This window comes from Vipera ursinii (assembly GCF_947247035.1).
Source record: "Vipera ursinii genome assembly, chromosome: 5".
In the NCBI taxonomy this organism is placed as follows: domain Eukaryota; kingdom Metazoa; phylum Chordata; class Lepidosauria; order Squamata; family Viperidae; genus Vipera; species Vipera ursinii.
The window spans coordinates 4788299-4805064 of NC_139518.1; the positions used below are offsets into that span (position 1 = coordinate 4788299).

The 16766-nt window shown below is 48.4% G+C and overlaps 1 protein-coding gene across 2 annotated transcripts in view; it reads left to right on the top strand.

The window, feature by feature from the left end:
- The first annotated feature begins 6950 nt into the window (after positions 1-6950).
- The window catches only part of AP2M1 (adaptor related protein complex 2 subunit mu 1), a 41748-nt gene continuing 31932 nt past the window's right edge, over positions 6951-16766 (top strand). The window contains exon 1 of one of the 2 annotated variants that reach the window (XM_083364001.1): positions 6951-7070. The gene's annotated coding sequence lies outside the window, so the exon portion shown is untranslated. Of the gene's footprint in view, positions 7083-16766 lie in introns of both variants that reach the window. The other variant, XM_083364002.1, reaches the window with a different exon arrangement.

Genomic DNA, 16766 nt, shown 5'->3' on the forward strand with positions numbered 1-16766 from the left:
TTTTGACCACCAATAACATTGAAACAGATCTTCAGGAGATACTTGATAACATTGTGCTTTAAAAAGTTTTTTCTGTCTCTCAAAACATTAATATAAGTAGACCTTAACAACAGTTCGTTTAGTGACCGAAATTTAACAGTGGCACTGAAAAAAGTGACTTATGACCGTTTTTTCACACTTAGACCATTGCAGCATCCCCATACGATCAATATGGACAGGATTATGGGGAGGTTGAGCTCCACCACATGTTTATTGGACCCGTGCCCTTCTTGGCTGGCTTATGCAGCTAGGGAGAGGACACGAGGCTGGTTCCAGGCAGTTATATCTGCTTCTTTGAGTGAGGGTAATTTCCCCACCGTCTTGAAGGAGGTGGTGGTGAGACCTCTCCTCAAGAAGCCTGCCTTGGACCCAGCTGTGTTAAACAACTTTCGTCCGGTCTCCAACCTTCGCTTTCTTGCGAAGGTTGTTGAGAGTGTGGTGGCGCATCAGCTCCCTCTGGTTCTGGATGAAGCGGATTATCTAGACCCGTCCCAATCGGGCTTCAGGCCCGGGTACAGCACGGAGACGGCATTGGTCGCGCTGGTGAATGATCTCTGGAGGGCTCGGGACAGAGGACACTCCTCTGTCCTAGTCCTATTAGACCTCTCGGCGGCTTTCGATACCATCGACCATGGTATCCTGCTGCGGCGACTCAGGGGATTGGGAGTGGGAGGCACAGTTCTTCAGTGGTTCTCCTCCTATCTCCTGGGATGCTCGCAGTCGGTGTTGGCAGGAGGGCAGAGGTCGACCTTGAGGCCTCTCGTTTGTGGAGTTCCTCAGGGATCGGTCCTCTCGCCTCTCCTGTTTAACATCTACATGAAACCGCTGGGTGAGATCATTCGTGGTTTTGGAGTTGGGTATCATCAATACGCTGATGATACCCAACTTTTCATTTCGACCCCAAACCACCCCAGTGATGCCCTCGATGTGATGTCCCGTTGCCTGGAGGCGGTTCGGGTCTGGATGGGGAGAAACAGACTTCAGCTCAACCCTGACAAGACCGAGTGGCTGTACATTCCGGCATCCCGGGACATTCAAAATGTTCCATCTCTTTCTATGGGGGGTGAGTTTTTACCCCCCCGTGGATAGGGCTCGCAACTAGGGAGTCCTCCTAGATTCACGGCTTACTCTAGAAGATCACATAGTAGCCGTGACTAGGGGGGCTTTCGCTCAGGTTCGCCTGGTGCGTCAGTTGCGGCCCTATCTGGACCGGGATGCCCTGTGTACGGTCACTCATGTGCTCATGACCTCTCGTCTGGACTACTGCAATGCTCTTTACATGGGGCTTCCCTTGAAGACCACTCGGAGGCTCCAACTGGTACAGAATGCGGCCGCGAGAGTTGTCTTGGGAGTTTCCCGTTACTCCCATGTTACACCTTTGCTCCGCGAGCTGCATTGGTTACCAGTTGTCTTCCGGGTGAGGTTCAAGGTCTTGGTGATGGTTTTTAAGTCCTTACATGGCATGGGTCTGGAATACCTCGGGGACCACCTGCTGCCGGCGTCGACTCCCCTCCGCCCTGTGCGTTCCCACAGAGAGGGCCTCCTCAGGGTGCCTCCGGTCAGAGAATGCCGGCTGGTGGCCCCCAGGGGGAGGGCCTTCTCTGTGGGCGCTCCGGCTCTATGGAACCAACTGCCGGTTGAGCTCCGGATGGCACCGGATCTTCGCTCCTTCCGGCGCGGGTTAAAGACCCATTTATTCGAACAAGCTGGCCTGGCCTGATGGGGGAACGTTAGGGTTTTAATGGGTTTTATATTCTGATTGTTTTAATTGGGCAACTATTTGATCCTTTTTTTTAACTTTTGTATTTCTATTTATATGCCCTGTTCACCGCCCTGAGTCCTTCGGGAAAAGGGCGGTATAAAAATTTAATAATAATAATAATAATAATAAATAATAAATAATAATAATAATAATAATAATAATAATAATAATAATAATAATATTATTCAGATACTTGGCAACTGACTCATATTTATGACGGCTGCATTGTCTTGGGGTCACGTTCACCTTTTGTGACTTTCTGGAAAGCAAAGTCAGTGAGGGAGCCCGATTCACTTAACCTGGTTACTAAGTTAAATTAGCAACCATGTTAATAACTGCAGTGATTCACTTAACAAATGTGGCAAGAAAAGTTGTAAAATGGGGTGAAAGTCAACAAATTTCTCAACAATACAAATTTTGGCTTCAGCTGCGGTCGTAAGTTGAGGACTACCTTATTCACACTTGGATGTGGCTTGCATTGGTAGACAGCTATCAAAGGGGTTGCTATTTAGCCCACATGTAGCAGCGAACACATGGCAACACAAATCACGTATGGATGTACTTTACAAACACATAAAATTTTATTATTTACTTTTTATTTATCAAATGTATTGGCCGCCCATCTTACCGCAGGGCAACTCTGGGCGGCTTATAATTTATTTTTTTATTTTTTATTTATTTATTAGTTTTTATAAACCGCCCTTCTCCCAAGGGACTCGGGGCGGTGTACAGAGGAAGGAAGGTATACAGACCGAACAATAAAATAATAAGAAACACTAATGAACACAAACTGGGACCCCAATTAACGCTATCATGCCAGGCCAGCCTGCTGGAACAAAAAAGTTTTTAAGTCGCGACGGAAGGTACGGAGGTCAGGGGCCATCCGGATTTCGGTAGGTAAGGTGTTCCAGAGGGCTGGCGCACCCACTGAGAATGCCCTCCCCCTGGGGGCCACCAGCCGACATTCCTTGAGCGGTGGCACCCTGAGGAGGCCCTCTCTGTGGGAGCGCACAGGACGGTGGGGTGCTGACATCGGCAGAAGGTGCTCCCGTAGGTAGTCCGGACCCATGCCATGTAGGGCTTTGAATGTCATTGTTAGCACCTTGAACTTCACACGGAAGGCAACCGGAAGCCAGTGCAGCGCACGGAGGAGAGGTGTGATATGGGAGTATCGGGAGGCTCCCAAGAGTGTCCGTGCCGCCGCACTTTGCACCAGTTGAAGCTTCCGAGTGGATCTCAAGGGCAGCCCCATGTAGAGAGCGTTACAATAGTCTAGGCGAGATGTCACAAGGGCATGGGTGACTGTACGTAAGGAATCCAGGTCTAGATAAGGCCGTAGTTGGCGAACTAGTCGAACCCGGGGGAAGGCCCCCTTGGTCACAGCTCCAATGTGGTCTTCCAGGGAGAGCTGCGAGTCTAGGAGGACACCCAGGTTGCGGGCCCTATCAGCAGGGGGAAGTAACTTGTCCCCAATGTTAAGCAGTGGGACGTTCTGAATCTCCTGGCTTGCCGGTACGTACAGCCATTCAGTCTTGTCCGGGTTCAGTTGAAGCCTGTTTCTCCCCATCCATTCCCGGACCGCTTTCAGGCAGCGGGACATCACGTCTAGGGCATCACTGATATTGTTAGGAGTTGAGATAAAAAGCTGGGTGTCATCAGCATACTGATGGTACCCTACTCCAAAACTGCGAATGATCTCACCCAGCGGTTTCATGTAGATGTTGAACAGGAGAGGCGAGAGGACCGACCCCTGAGGGACTCCGCAAGCGAGAGGCCTCGGGGTCGACCTCTGTCCCCCTGTCAGCACCGACTGCGAGCGACCCTGGAGAAAGGAGGAGAACCAACGCAGAACCGTGCCTCCCACTCCCAGTCCCCTGAGGCGTCGCAGCAAGATACCATGGTCGATGGTATCGAAAGCCGCCGAGAGGTCTAATAAGACTAGGACAGAGGAATGGCCCCTGTCCCGGGCTCTCCAGAGATCATTCATCAGAGCGACCAATGCCGTCTCCGTGCTGTAGCCCAGCCTGAAACCCGATTGGTACGGGTCTAGATAAACCGCTTCATCCAGGATCTGAGGAAGTTGGTGCGCCACCACGCTCTCAACAACCTTCGCAAGGAAGCGAAGATTGGAGACTGGACGAAAGTTATTCAAAGAGGATGGGTCCAAGGTGGGCTTCTTGAGGAGAGGTCTCACCACCGCCTCCTTCAAGGCGGTGGGGAAATGACCCTCACTCAGAGAAGCAGAGATGACCGCTAGGAACCAGCCTCGTGTCGCCTCTCGAGCTGCATAGGCCAGCCAGGAAGGGCACGGGTCCAGTAAGCATGTGGAGGAGCTCAACCTTCTCATAATCCTGTCCACTTCCTTAGGAGTTACAGGATCAAATTCTTCCCAGATAACGTCGACAAGACTGTCCATGTCTTGTTCTTCCATCTCAGCCCAGTTGGAGTCCAGACCAGTTCGAATCCGAGCGATTTTATCCAGCAGATATTGACCAAATTCCTCGGCTCGACCCTGCAAGGGTTCCTCCCTCACCTCTTGGTTTAATAGGGAGCGAGTCACCCTGAACAAGGCAGCCGGGCGATTATCTGCGGACGCGATGAGGGTGGAAAAGTAGTTGGATTTTGCCACCCTTATCGCAGCGAGATAAGACCTGGTGAGGATTCTTAGTCGCAATCGGTCGGATTCGGATCGACTGGACCTCCAACGGCTCTCTAGGCCCCGTCTCCGACGCTTCATCTCCCGGAGCTCCTCGGTGAACCATGGGGCTCGCTGGGATCTGCGCCGGGTCAGAGGCCGCAAGGGTACAACTCGGTCCAGAGCCTCCGTGGCTGCCTTTTCCCAGGCTTCCACTAAGGCTTCCGCCGAGCTGTGAGCAGGGGGTGCATGCGAGTCCCTAAGCGCTGCCTGGAACTTATCAGGGTCCATTAGGCGCCTAGGGCGGTACCGACTGGCACCGTGCACCCACGGTGGGGGGTGGCAAGGGGGAAGTCTAGCCGCAGGAGGTGGTGATCGGTCCATGACAGGGGCGTAATAGTTGTGGCACCCCCACCGACATCATCACGCCACCGTCCAGACAAGAACACCAAGTCTGGGTTGTGGCCTCTCTCATGAGTCGGCCCAGAAATTATTTGCAACAGGTCCATGGCCGTCATGGAAGCCATGAACTCCCGAGCCAGTTCGGACGATCCTCCCAGGGACGGTAGATTAAAGTCGCCCAAGACCATGAGTCTTGGGAATTCAACCACCAACCCTGAGAGGACATCGAGTAGCTCGGGTAGGGCCGCCGCTGCACGATTAGGTGGTAGGTACGCCAGCAGCAGACCCAACTGCGCCCCTGGGCCGAATCTCAGTAGGAGAGACTCACACCCGACCATCTGAGGGACGGTGGTCTCTCGCGGGCTAAGGGATTCCCTGATGATAACTGCCACTCCCCCGCCCCTCCCATGAGCCCGGGGCTGGTGCAGTACCTGGAAACCTGGCGGGCAGAGGTCAACCAGGGGAACACCCCCCTCTGGGCCCAGCCAGGTTTCCGTGATGCAGGCCAGGTCCGCATGCTCACTCTCCACTAGGTCACGAATGAGGTGAGCTTTGTTAGCTGCGGACCTTGCATTCAGGTAGACCAGCCTTAGCATGGGAGGGTGCGCACCTTTGCTCCCGGGTCCTCCGGGGGAGAACAGAGGGTCGGAGCGTCTCACCGCCTGTACAGAGCGGAGATGACACTCCCGGTGACGATACGGCCCTCTGTCTGTGCACCTTCTGCCATTCCCCACCATCCTAGGGATGGGACGTTTGTCAGTACGCCACTGGGTGTTATCGGCGACTGGTCCTCGTTGTACGCTGTCGCGAACGGCCGTGGGCCTGGCATGGGTTATGGTGGCTGGAAGGCGTGCCTTTCCCGCGCAACCATAGTCTCCTCCCTCCCCCCTCCCTAACCCCACAAAAAACTTAACTAAGAACTTAATCAGGGGCCTCTTGTTGGGCTTATGCTGGAGGCCCCTGACCCTGCCTGGCCATCTCTCAGAGGCCCAGTGGTTGGGCCCGTCATCAAGATTGGATGTGATGCAGGCGGGTCGCACCCAGGAGAGTGGGGAACCCCTGAGGGCGTGCAGTGCTATGCTAGAGTATTGAACGAGCATAGTCACAGGTGGTTCCGGGAAGGCTGTCCCCTGGATGGTGAATTTGCAGGAGGGTCGAGTCGGGTAGGTGCGTATCTGGATCGTCGTCCTGCCACTGCCACTTGGCCGGGCGAACCCCCAGAAGCAGGCCACTCCTCATCCTCTCACGATGGGTTGTGTCTCTGCTTCCGGAGGTGGTCCAGAACGTACTCTGGGTGAGGCATACCCCATAGAGCTCTCACCTCTATGGGGTAGCAGGTGTAAGGCCCAGCCACTCTGCCACTGTGGCTAGCACCCAGGCCCGTTATGTCCTGTGGGGAGAGAATGGGCAAAGATGGGTGAGAGTGGGCAGAAGGCAGGATGGAGGGATCCATTAATTGGCGTCAGCTCCGGTGGTTCAGCCGCCCCAAACAGTTCCCTCCCTGATCCTCTGGGCGTTGTTCCCGGCCGCAGTTCCATGGCCCCTATTGGTTGAGGACCGTCCAGAGCGTGGCCTCCCAGAGGTACGGGAGTCCCTGGTGTCATGCCCCTGGTGTTGCCGTCTCCGATCAAGGTGTCTCGAGGAGGTGGCTCGGGCCGTCGCCTCCATTGTCCAGCGTCTCCTTTGGTGTGAATCTTTCGGAGGCACCGCCGTCCAGGGGCAGCCCACGGTGGTCTAATAATATTTTTTTAAAAAGGTTAAAACTATAAAAAGCCTATATATATATAAAATACGACTAAAAAGGTTAAAACTATACAAAGCCTATATATATATATAAAATACGACTAAAATACTATCAAAACACAATTATTGAATCCACCTGGCGACCGAAGGCGCGGAGCGCCCGATTAAAGCCTACCGAGACCACGATGCCTTGCGCGTCGTTCAGATTTCGACCGCGGTGCACGCTGGTCTCAGAAGTTCTTTTCCTCTTTCTCCTCAGATCCGGCATCCTTCGCCGGTTCTTAACCGCCCCACCCAAGTCGTTCTCCTCCACCCACGGGATAAAGGCGCATGCGTTCAGCGTGCCGGGCGTGCCCCGCGCATGCGCCCGGGGCCGCTGCTGCAGTGATAGCTGAGGGGGGGCGGCCGCCATCTTACCAGTCGGCGGAGCGGGTGAGGGTTGGACGAGGCGGCTGTCTCCGCTGCTGCTGCTGCTGCTGTTGGGACCAGGTGAGTCGGGACGTCGAGCGCCCCGGGGAGGAGGCCTCGCTTGCTTCGTCTGAGGCAGGCCGGGAGGGGTTTTCCGTGGAGGCTCGTTCCGCCCGCCCTTGAATGAGCGGCGGCTTTCTCCCGCTTTTTTTCTTCTGAGGCGCCGCTTCTTTCCTGGGGGGGGGGTAGGGGAGGGAGCGGGGTCCGGCCGGGCCGGGCCGGGCCGGGGAAGCTGCGTGTCGCTGAGGGGTTAACGGGCTTGGGGAAGCTTGGCGAGGGGTTAACAGGCTTGGGAGATTCCCCGAGTGAGTTGGACCCGCCCGGACGACCTGCCGGGGTTTTGTGGGTCACGCGTGTCGTCTGAAGCGGGGGATGGGTGGGGTGGGGTCGGGCAGGGTTTCGCAGCGTTGCCTTCAGGCGTCGGGTTGGGGGGGGGAAACATTTCATCTGTCACGGGCGGGCGTTTCCCTGCTTTATAAGCCGCTCCTTTACAGCGGAGACCCGTGCAGTCAACCCCTACGCTCAGGAACTGGACGGAGCAAAGTAAATGCTTAACAGGATAGCAGAAGAGCGGGAAGGGACTTGGGAGGTCTTCTAGTCCAACCCCCTTCTCGGGCAGGAGACCCTGTATATATATATACCATTTCAATCCATCAGAATAGAGCTGGGAAGGGGACCTTGGAGGTCTTCTAGTCCAACCCCCTTCTCGGGCAGGGGACCGTGTATATATATATACCATTTCAATCCATCAGAATAGAGCTGGGAAGGGGACCTTGGAGGTCTTCTAGTCCAACCCCCTTCTTGGGCAGGGGACCGTGTATATATATATATACCATTTCAATCCATCCGAATAAAGCTGGGAAGGGGACCTTGGAGGTCTTCTAGTCCAACCCCCTTCTCGGGCAGGAGACCCTGTATATATATATATATACCATTTCAATCCATCAGAATAGAGCTGGGAAGGGGACCTTGGAGGTCTTCTAGTCCAACCCCCTTCTCGGGCAGGAGACCCTGTATATATATATATATATACCATTTCAATCCATCAGAATAGAGCTGGGAAGGGGACCTTGGAGGTCTTCTAGTCCAACCCCCTTCTCGGGCAGGGGACCGTGTATATATATATACCATTTCAATCCATCAGAATAGAGCTGGGAAGGGGACCTTGGAGGTCTTCTAGTCCAACCCCCTTCTCGGGCAGGAGACCCTGTATATATATATATATACCATTTCAATCCATCAGAATAGAGCTGGGAAGGGGACCTTGGAGGTCTTCTAGTCCAACCCCCTTCTCGGGCAGGGGACCGTGTATATATATATACCATTTCAATCCATCAGAATAGAGCTGGGAAGGGGACCTTGGAGGTCTTCTAGTCCAACCCCCTGCTCAAGCAGGAGAACCTGTAGTACCATCTCAGACAGGTGACTGTCCAGTCTCTTCTTAAAAGACCTCCAGTGATGGAGCATGGAGCACCCACAGCTTCTGGAGGCAGGTGGTTCCACTGATGAATTGTTCTCACTGTCAGGAAATTCCTCCTTAGTTCCAGGTTGCTTCTCTCCTTGGTTAGTTTCCATCCATTGCTTCCTGCCCTGCCTTCAGGGGCTTTGGAGAATAGCTTGACTCCCTCTTCTTTAGGGGCAGCCCCTGAGATATTGGAAGACTTATCATGTCACCCCCTGGTCCTTTTCTTCATTAAACTAGATGTATCCATATAAATGGACATAGCTTTGGGGGGTTGTCTGGATAAGTTATCTTTTCTTCTCTTTCTCCCCCCCCCCCCAGCTTCTGTGCTCTTGAGAGCATTTGAATCTTGACCACCCCAAGTGGAAACCAAAGGGCAGCTGTTCAATGAGAACTTTCAATGATATTAACAGAGGAGCTCCTGGCTGGGCAGCACCCGCTGAAACAAGGGTGGGAAGAATGGGCCTTTCCCCCCCTCCCTTTAGATGGTTTTCTAGAAAGGTGGATTACGGATTACATCATTGGCCAGGATGATGGTTTAGTCTGAGCAGAATCTGAGCAGGGTGAATGTATGGATAAAACATTAGGCCTACATGTAGTGCTGTGTTTGAACTATTCAAGTTGAGTGAGATAAAAGTCTCTAAAGTAGTGCCTTTCTTTCTTTTTTCACTTGCTGCTTTTTCTCACTGAAGCCCATTTGTCAACCTCAAAGGGAGACTTGGATAGGATTGCTTGAGAAGATTAAGAGGAGAAGCCTTGCTGGTGAGACAACCCTAGAAGGTTGGGTATCGGGTTTTTGAGATCTGTGTCTGTGATTCCAGGTTGGCTGAGTTTTGGTACTCCTAATTTAAGGAGGCAGTTTAAGCATATTCTCCTTGCCCTTATTGTAAGGTTGTTTCTTTTTCAGTTTGAGAACCTCTGAAGCAATTGTATCACATCACATATTTAGACACCATGTTGTTGAAGTTGGGAGGACAGTTTGTCTTGTTCATATTATGAATGCCACAGTTACAGGGTAAGGAACATTTTATTTGGTTTGCAAGATAACAGCAATTATAGACCACAGTTTGTGTATCAAGGCCGAGAACAGAAGAATTTCCTGTGTATGGGATGCCTGGACTATGTTCAGGAGATTTTGGCTGCAAAAGAAAATCCTGTCACTTCATGGCAAGTTTGAAGGATGGCTGCTTGTCTCTTTGAGGGTTGGGGAAATTATGTTGTTGAAGAAGCAAAAATCTGTATTATTAAATGACAATTGATTCATTTTTTTAGTACTAAAGCATAAGTAATTAAAGATGGTTATGTGCACAGTTCACAGTGGAAGATATTAAATTTACTTGCTTACCCTGCTTTTCTATTCAAAAATTATAGTTGCATATAGTAAGTTTAAAATGAAGCCACATATAGCGCAATTAAGATTAAGCTGTTGCAGACTGGCTTCAGGGGGAGGGCATGATATACAAATATGATAGATGGATATTTACTAATGAAGTATTTGGCAGAAGCAATGCTTGAACATAGGGGGAGTGGGAGTTAAATGCATCTCCCTATGTGTCATATAGTCCCACATTTCAAACAGATGGTCAGGACTGTTGTCTGGGGAATTTTCAAAAAGCCCTTCCTTACTAATACAAGTAGTAGTACTAACAGATAGTTGGATACCAAACTCTGAAGAGCTTTCTCTGTTTGTGCCTACGAGGCTCTTGCTAGTTCAGATCTTTCAGTATAGATATTGAATAATTCTCTCGCTGAGTAATGCATTTTGCACCACTGGACTCTATTTGTACCATTGGGCACTTTCCAAGGTAGCAGCATATACAGTGCATTGCAATTATAAGGGTAGATTGTAACCAGGCCATCTTGTAACTGGTTGCTGAAGAGGAATTCCCATAAACATGGTAACTGTAATTGTGTAAATTTGTCCTGGCAACTGTCACTTGTCAATCCACTGATAGCTGGTGATCAAGGAGCAGTCAGAAACCTCCTGAAAGAATGCAGCTCCATGCAGGATCTGTATCCTTAACATCTTGGCTTGTTCTCCCCTTATTTATTCCATGATCAAGATTAAGCAATGTTCAAGAATGTTTTTTAATTCCTAAAAATTAGAAGTACTGAAGCTCTGTGTCATTAGTATGCTGGTTGTATCCTACTTAAACTCTAAAAAAAACTTGGCCATTGCAAGAGTATCTCCTAGACCCAACTCTGTTACATAGTCCAAATGAATACCATAGTCCATGTTGTAAAACACTTCACCTGACCATTTTTATTCACTTCCAGTGTGAGTTATTTACCACAGTGGTCAAAGAGGCTCAGTAACATATCCTGGATAAAATCCTGATTTAAAGGGGTCCAGAAAATAAGTGTCATTCAGGTATATCTGCAGTTACAAGGACAATACTTTCCCAATCGTTTAAAAATTGAGAATTCTAGACTACCTCTGATCAGCTGTCTTACAGATCAAGGTAGTGCCTTGTCAGTGTTGATTTTTAGTAGCCTCCTTTATTTTCCGATTTTTAATATGCTGTACAGCCCAGTTGAAAAAATTCTAAGCAGTCGTAATAGATAAAAACATACGCATATGCAGCCACAATGAAACGTATACATGCTGGACTTAAAATACAATAGAATTGGTTAAAACGCTGAATGTTAATGTCCTTTAAGTGTGCAGAGACTCATCCTATACTTAAAGCAGTGCTGATTGTCCCCTGAATTGTGAAGACAGTCCCGGCCTAGCTGATTTAACCAGATTGGAGGGGCAAAGGTGAAGCTGACAAATGCAGCTCTCATTTCCCTTTGCACTGTCTCCGTTTTTGAGATCTGCAAGCTGAAAACAGTCCATACGACAAAGTGGTTGTGAACATTGCTTGCATTCCATCCTCCTGCCCATTTACCTCATTGTGCTTATGGCCTTGATTAACTGAGCTTTTGCTAGAGGTCATTCTTCTGCCCATATACATCAACCAGATCCTTAGCTATGTTGCCAGCAGTTTAGGTGGAAAATTCCCCAAATGCATTCAGAGAGCCACTGCGTCTGAATCCATAAGGCTTTTGGGTCAGATTATTTTATTTAAATCTTTCGGCTCTCGTGATTTATAGCAACTGCTACAGTCTTAACATTTAACCAGAAAGTGCTTTGTCCATGACAGTGCAGAGAAAGCAACTCCATTTTCATATGGCTAATACCCATCACATATAACCAAGTCAAGCATATGTTTTCCTGCAAGATGCGGAGGCGAGATGCTAATTGAGATATATTCATGGATGCCATGGCAGACGTAAAATCCCAAGGTGTTCTTGACTGGGCAACCTTAACACGGGCCTTCAAGTCAGGAGCAATAAAGTCAGGAGCAATCCACTGCCATAAGAGTATAATCACTTTCAAGGGGATTAGGCAAAGTGATTGTTCAACAAGGTGGAGAGGGCATTATGAATATCCTTGTACTGCTTCAGCCACCAAAACACAGCAGCAAATATTCAAAATTAGATTAGAACAGCGGTGGCGAACCTATGGCACGCGTGCCCGAGGCGACACTCAGAGCCCTCTTTGTGGGCACGTGTGCCATGCCCCGGAGATGGCAGCTGTCCCTCTTCAACCAGCCGTTCGAGGTCCCATGTGGCCAGATGCATCTGGCCACGGCTGGTTTCCCTTCCCCCCCCACTCTGTCTCGTCCCTCCTGGCCTCACATGCTCTCCTTTTCCCAGGCATGACCTACTGCATCGCCTCCTCAGCTGTCGGCCAGCTGTCCAGCTCAGAGGTGGCTTGTCTGAACTGCTGGCGGTGGCCTACGGAGCCCCAGAGTATGCCGTTTGCGGAGCCGGCAGGCTGTGGCTGCTGACGGACACCGTCGGCTCCCATACGCTCGCTGGCCTCTGTGTGCGGGGGCCGATGGTGTCAGGCAGCAGCTGCCCCTACCTCAACTTGCCCCACGGCAATGGCACCCCCGCCCTGCCTTGCCTCGCCTCACCCCGCAGGACGAGCCTCCTGCTCACCGCCCCACCTGCCAGAGACCCCCTGGATCTCCCCCAACCCTGCCTGCCCCCCAGAGGCATCCCTCCCCACAAGCAACATCGAGGTGACCATGCCCACCTTGGCCACAGCCACCCAGTTTTCCATGACCACCACAGCCACGCCCACCCAGCACCCAGCAATAAATAAGTGGGTTTTGGGTTGCAGTTTGGGCACTCGGTCTCTAAAAGGTTCGTCATCACTGGATTAGAACTTCTGCTCAGTGAGATGAAATTCATGTAGATTCCTAGCCTAAAGCATAAGGTTGCCCTTACTTTTTTGATATTTTGGTAAACTTATATTGATTGAATATGGGAGGTTTGCCTTTGTTAGTAGAAATCTGCTTATGTGCTTATGGATAAATCTCAATATGTATTTCTGTATATTTATCTCAACTGTTAAGTTTCAAATTAAATTACTCCTGGCTCCATTGTCCCATTGCTTTCCTAAAACTGTCAGGAAGCTACTTAGTGTGTAAAACTGCTTTTAATTGCTCCATTGCATCATTTCTGTTTGAATAATGCAGGGTAAAGGTGAGTTTTAGGGTAGAATTTGCTTGCTTCTCCCTTCAAATTATTTGTTGCTAATAAGGAAAGCAGCTAAAGAATTAGCAACTTGAGATCAAATGATGTACGTATTTGAAGGGAAAGATAAGGAGCCAAAGCAGAATTTAGTCAGGCTACTGTTAGCGATTGCTTATTATCTTTGTGGACAAGCTTTCTTTGCCTAATCATTCAAAACCGTTGCTCCAGGCAAGAGGTAGAGTTGAAACACCTGCATGCAGAATTACTTGTGGTGAATCATTCTTTCACATTTAAACCACTGCATGAAAAGCCTTTGTCGAAGGGTGTCTACTTTTCAGTTGGGCCCTCGCTTGTGATTTGTTTGCAGAACACTGACATAAAAGCAAGAAAAAAAAATCATATCCATAGTTTGGAGTATATATGAACAACGCTGGTTCCAATTAATTTGCATACAGGTATTCCTCGATTTATGACCACAATTGAGTCCAGAATTTCTGTGGCTAAGCGAGTTTTGCCACATTTTACGATCTTTCTTGCCGCGGTTGTTAAGGGACTCTGCCTTTCGCATTGACTTTGAAGGTTGCAAAAGGTGATCAGATGACCCTGGGTCATAGGTGTGAAAAGTGGTCATTAGTCCCTTTTTTAAGTGCCATTGTAATTTTGGACAGTCACTAAATGAAATATTGTAAGTTGAAGACTACCCATACTAGTACAGAAACTTGGAATATTTTATACTCCCTGTGTTATCAGCAGGGATCGATTGAATTAAACCTGAATTCTAGTGGCTGCTTCACTTAATATTAAAGAGTCTAGTTTCATTACCACAAAATTAGGTCACAAAGCAGTTCCCTATTGCCGGACAGCATTGGTAGCAATGTTTTTCTGTTGTCCAATTGAAATCTACTTCTTTGTAATTTAAACATGTTATTTGCCCAACGAACAGAAACAAGAAAAATGAATTTCAATAGGTCAGAAGCAAGCATACTACAGTGTAAGTTGAGTTAGTGATTGAAGGCTTCCCCGACATCTTGTGTGATAGCACAGATTATTGTGCAGCCTGAGTGAATTTTTTGATACCATTATGATGCCTATGATCTCTTTTTTATATTTAATCAAATTCGTTCTGCCTACTCTGACTTTCATTTCAGGCGGAACTACGAGGACAAAAGTTCCTCTTTCTGATTACTGGAAGAGTTACTGGAAAACATTTATCTGTATTTGGTGTGAAATAGTTCTTAGTAGGCATGTTTTCTGAGTCAGATTGCTTTTTTACCTTACCTCAGCAAAATTTAGTCATTCCTGTTAGCTATTTGGTAACTTTCTATAGAAAAAAGAGTAATTAAAACAATCCATTGCTTAATCAAGAATTTTCTAGTGCTGTAACTCTGTGGCTATAGTGGTTGGCCAGCTCATCTAACATGTGTATTATTCTCAAGAACTGAAGAAATGGGGAAAAACGGCTTGCTGATGTTACTTAGATTAAAAAGCTGTCTTAAAACAAATATGGCAGCCTCATTTGATTATTGAAATTCAACTTCAGCTTTAGCAGGGGTGGTTAGTTAAGACCAGGGGTCTTCAAACTTGGCCCTTTTATGACTTGTGGACTTCAACTCCCAGAATTCCTCAGCCAGCGTGCCACCCTGAGTCTTCGGAGAAGGGCGGGATATAAATAGAATTAAAATAAATAAAAATAAATAAATATAAGGAAGTAGTGCAGATATGAAAATTGAATAAATCCCCAGGACTGGATGATTCTTCTCTGTAAGGCTTTCAGAGAAATTCTTACCAAATTATTAAACTAATTGATGATTAATTTATGACAATATTGATATAACAGAAAATTTTATACATCTTTTCTATAGAGGGAAGTGATCCAACCTGCCTAGAGACACGTGGACTGTAAGATTTTTTTTTTATGGCTGTCCTTGGAAAGAGGTTAAATAGCTTGAAGAGATAATTTGGGATACATCTTGAGTGCAATCAATAATATTAATGAGAAAAGCTTTTGATAGAAGGGTGTTTTTATTTCAGGTCTAAAAGAAAAACTGCGGCTTAGATTTTTATTTATGGATCGAGAGTAACCTCAGAGAATTATTCAAGCAATAGCACTTAGATTTAAATACTGCTTCCCTAGTTCTTTACAGCCCTCTCTAAGCGGTTTACAGAATCAGCATATTGACCCCAGCCATCTGGGTCCTCATTTTACCCACCTCGGGAAGGCAGGAAGGCAGGCTGAGTCAACCTTGAGCCTATCAGGATCGAACTCCAGGCTGTGGACAGAATTAGCCTGCAACGTAACCACCGCCACGTTGGCTCTTTAATTGACTTTGGCTCCCTGTGCTCCACGGTTCCTGACACCCTAGATCAGTGATGGCGAAACTTTTAGAGACCGAGTGCCCAAACTGCAACCCGAAATCCACTTATGTATTGTTGGGTGCTGGGTGGGCGTGGCCCATTGGGTGACCGTGGCCGCAGTGGTAACGGCAAACTGGATGGGACTAAAAAGTTCAATCAGTCAATTCCAGCTTTGCGAGAACTTTTTGCGAGAAGTTAAAATTGATTGAACCTTTTTTTTTTTTTTGCTGCACACGGCGGCGGAGGCCTAAAGCAAAGGTTTTTAAAACCCAGTTGACGGGCCAAGGCCTGGGGCGACAGTGTGCGTGCCCCCACAGAGAGGGCTCTTTGTGCCATCTGTGCCCTAAGTTCACCACCACGGCCCTAAATGACCTTTGGGATCTTCTTTCTCCTTGCTGGCAGCACAAGTCTTTTTTCCCTGGGATGTACTCAGCGGTTTCCTTGGTGGTTTCCTTACCTGCTACTGGGGAAGACAGCATCCCGTGGCCAGCAGTTACGTGAATGCAGGATGGGGAGGGCAATTAAGCTGGACCTGAGCAGGGGCAGCTGTGGCTTCCCCAGCAGAAGTGGTCCTTTTGTGTCCTGCTGCTGGGCTGGGACTGTGCTTTGTGTTGCACTGCGGCTGGGGTGGGTGGTGGTGGGGAGGTCTTGCAGCCTCAGAGTTGCTTTGTGGCTGCCTTGCTCTTGCGCATATGCGTGCATCCTCTTTTCCTAGCCTTCCTGGGCTTTTGCTGCATTGCCTCACAACTGAACTCACACTTACGTCATAAATCGAAGGATTGCTTTATACTCATCCTGGCTAGGAATAAGTTAATGCTTTATCAAAGGTTAACTTTCTAATTCAAATGATGCCAACCACATACGAAGACAAAGAATGACAAAGACAAATAACATTTCATTCAATCAGACTAGACTACGGTTCAACTTTTGGAATGAACAAGACGCAAAAGTCATTTGGGGTTTTCTGTGCCTAATGATATACTATTAAACTAATTGTTTGCCTTGGATTATGTTGCTACGTGGCAGGGGAGGGACTCCCCAAAAGCTTATCTAAATATCTTTGAACTGTTACCAGTTGAAGTTTCCAGTGCATTTTAATTAAATAATAGAGTATTAAAAGTATGGAAGAAAGATGAAAAAAAGCCCAGACTAATTGCTTCTTTAATATTGCCTGAATATTAAATATTTTTATAAATGCAGTCATTGCAAGAAATGATTCCTGGAGAAATATTCACTAATAAACTGCAAATCTAACCTTTAGTAAATAAAGAGGAAACCTTTTGAGACTTTCTCCATGGAACGATCAGAAACACTAGATTGATTTTAATGCCTTCAAATACCTGGCTGGATGGGTCTGTCGCTGCTGCTGC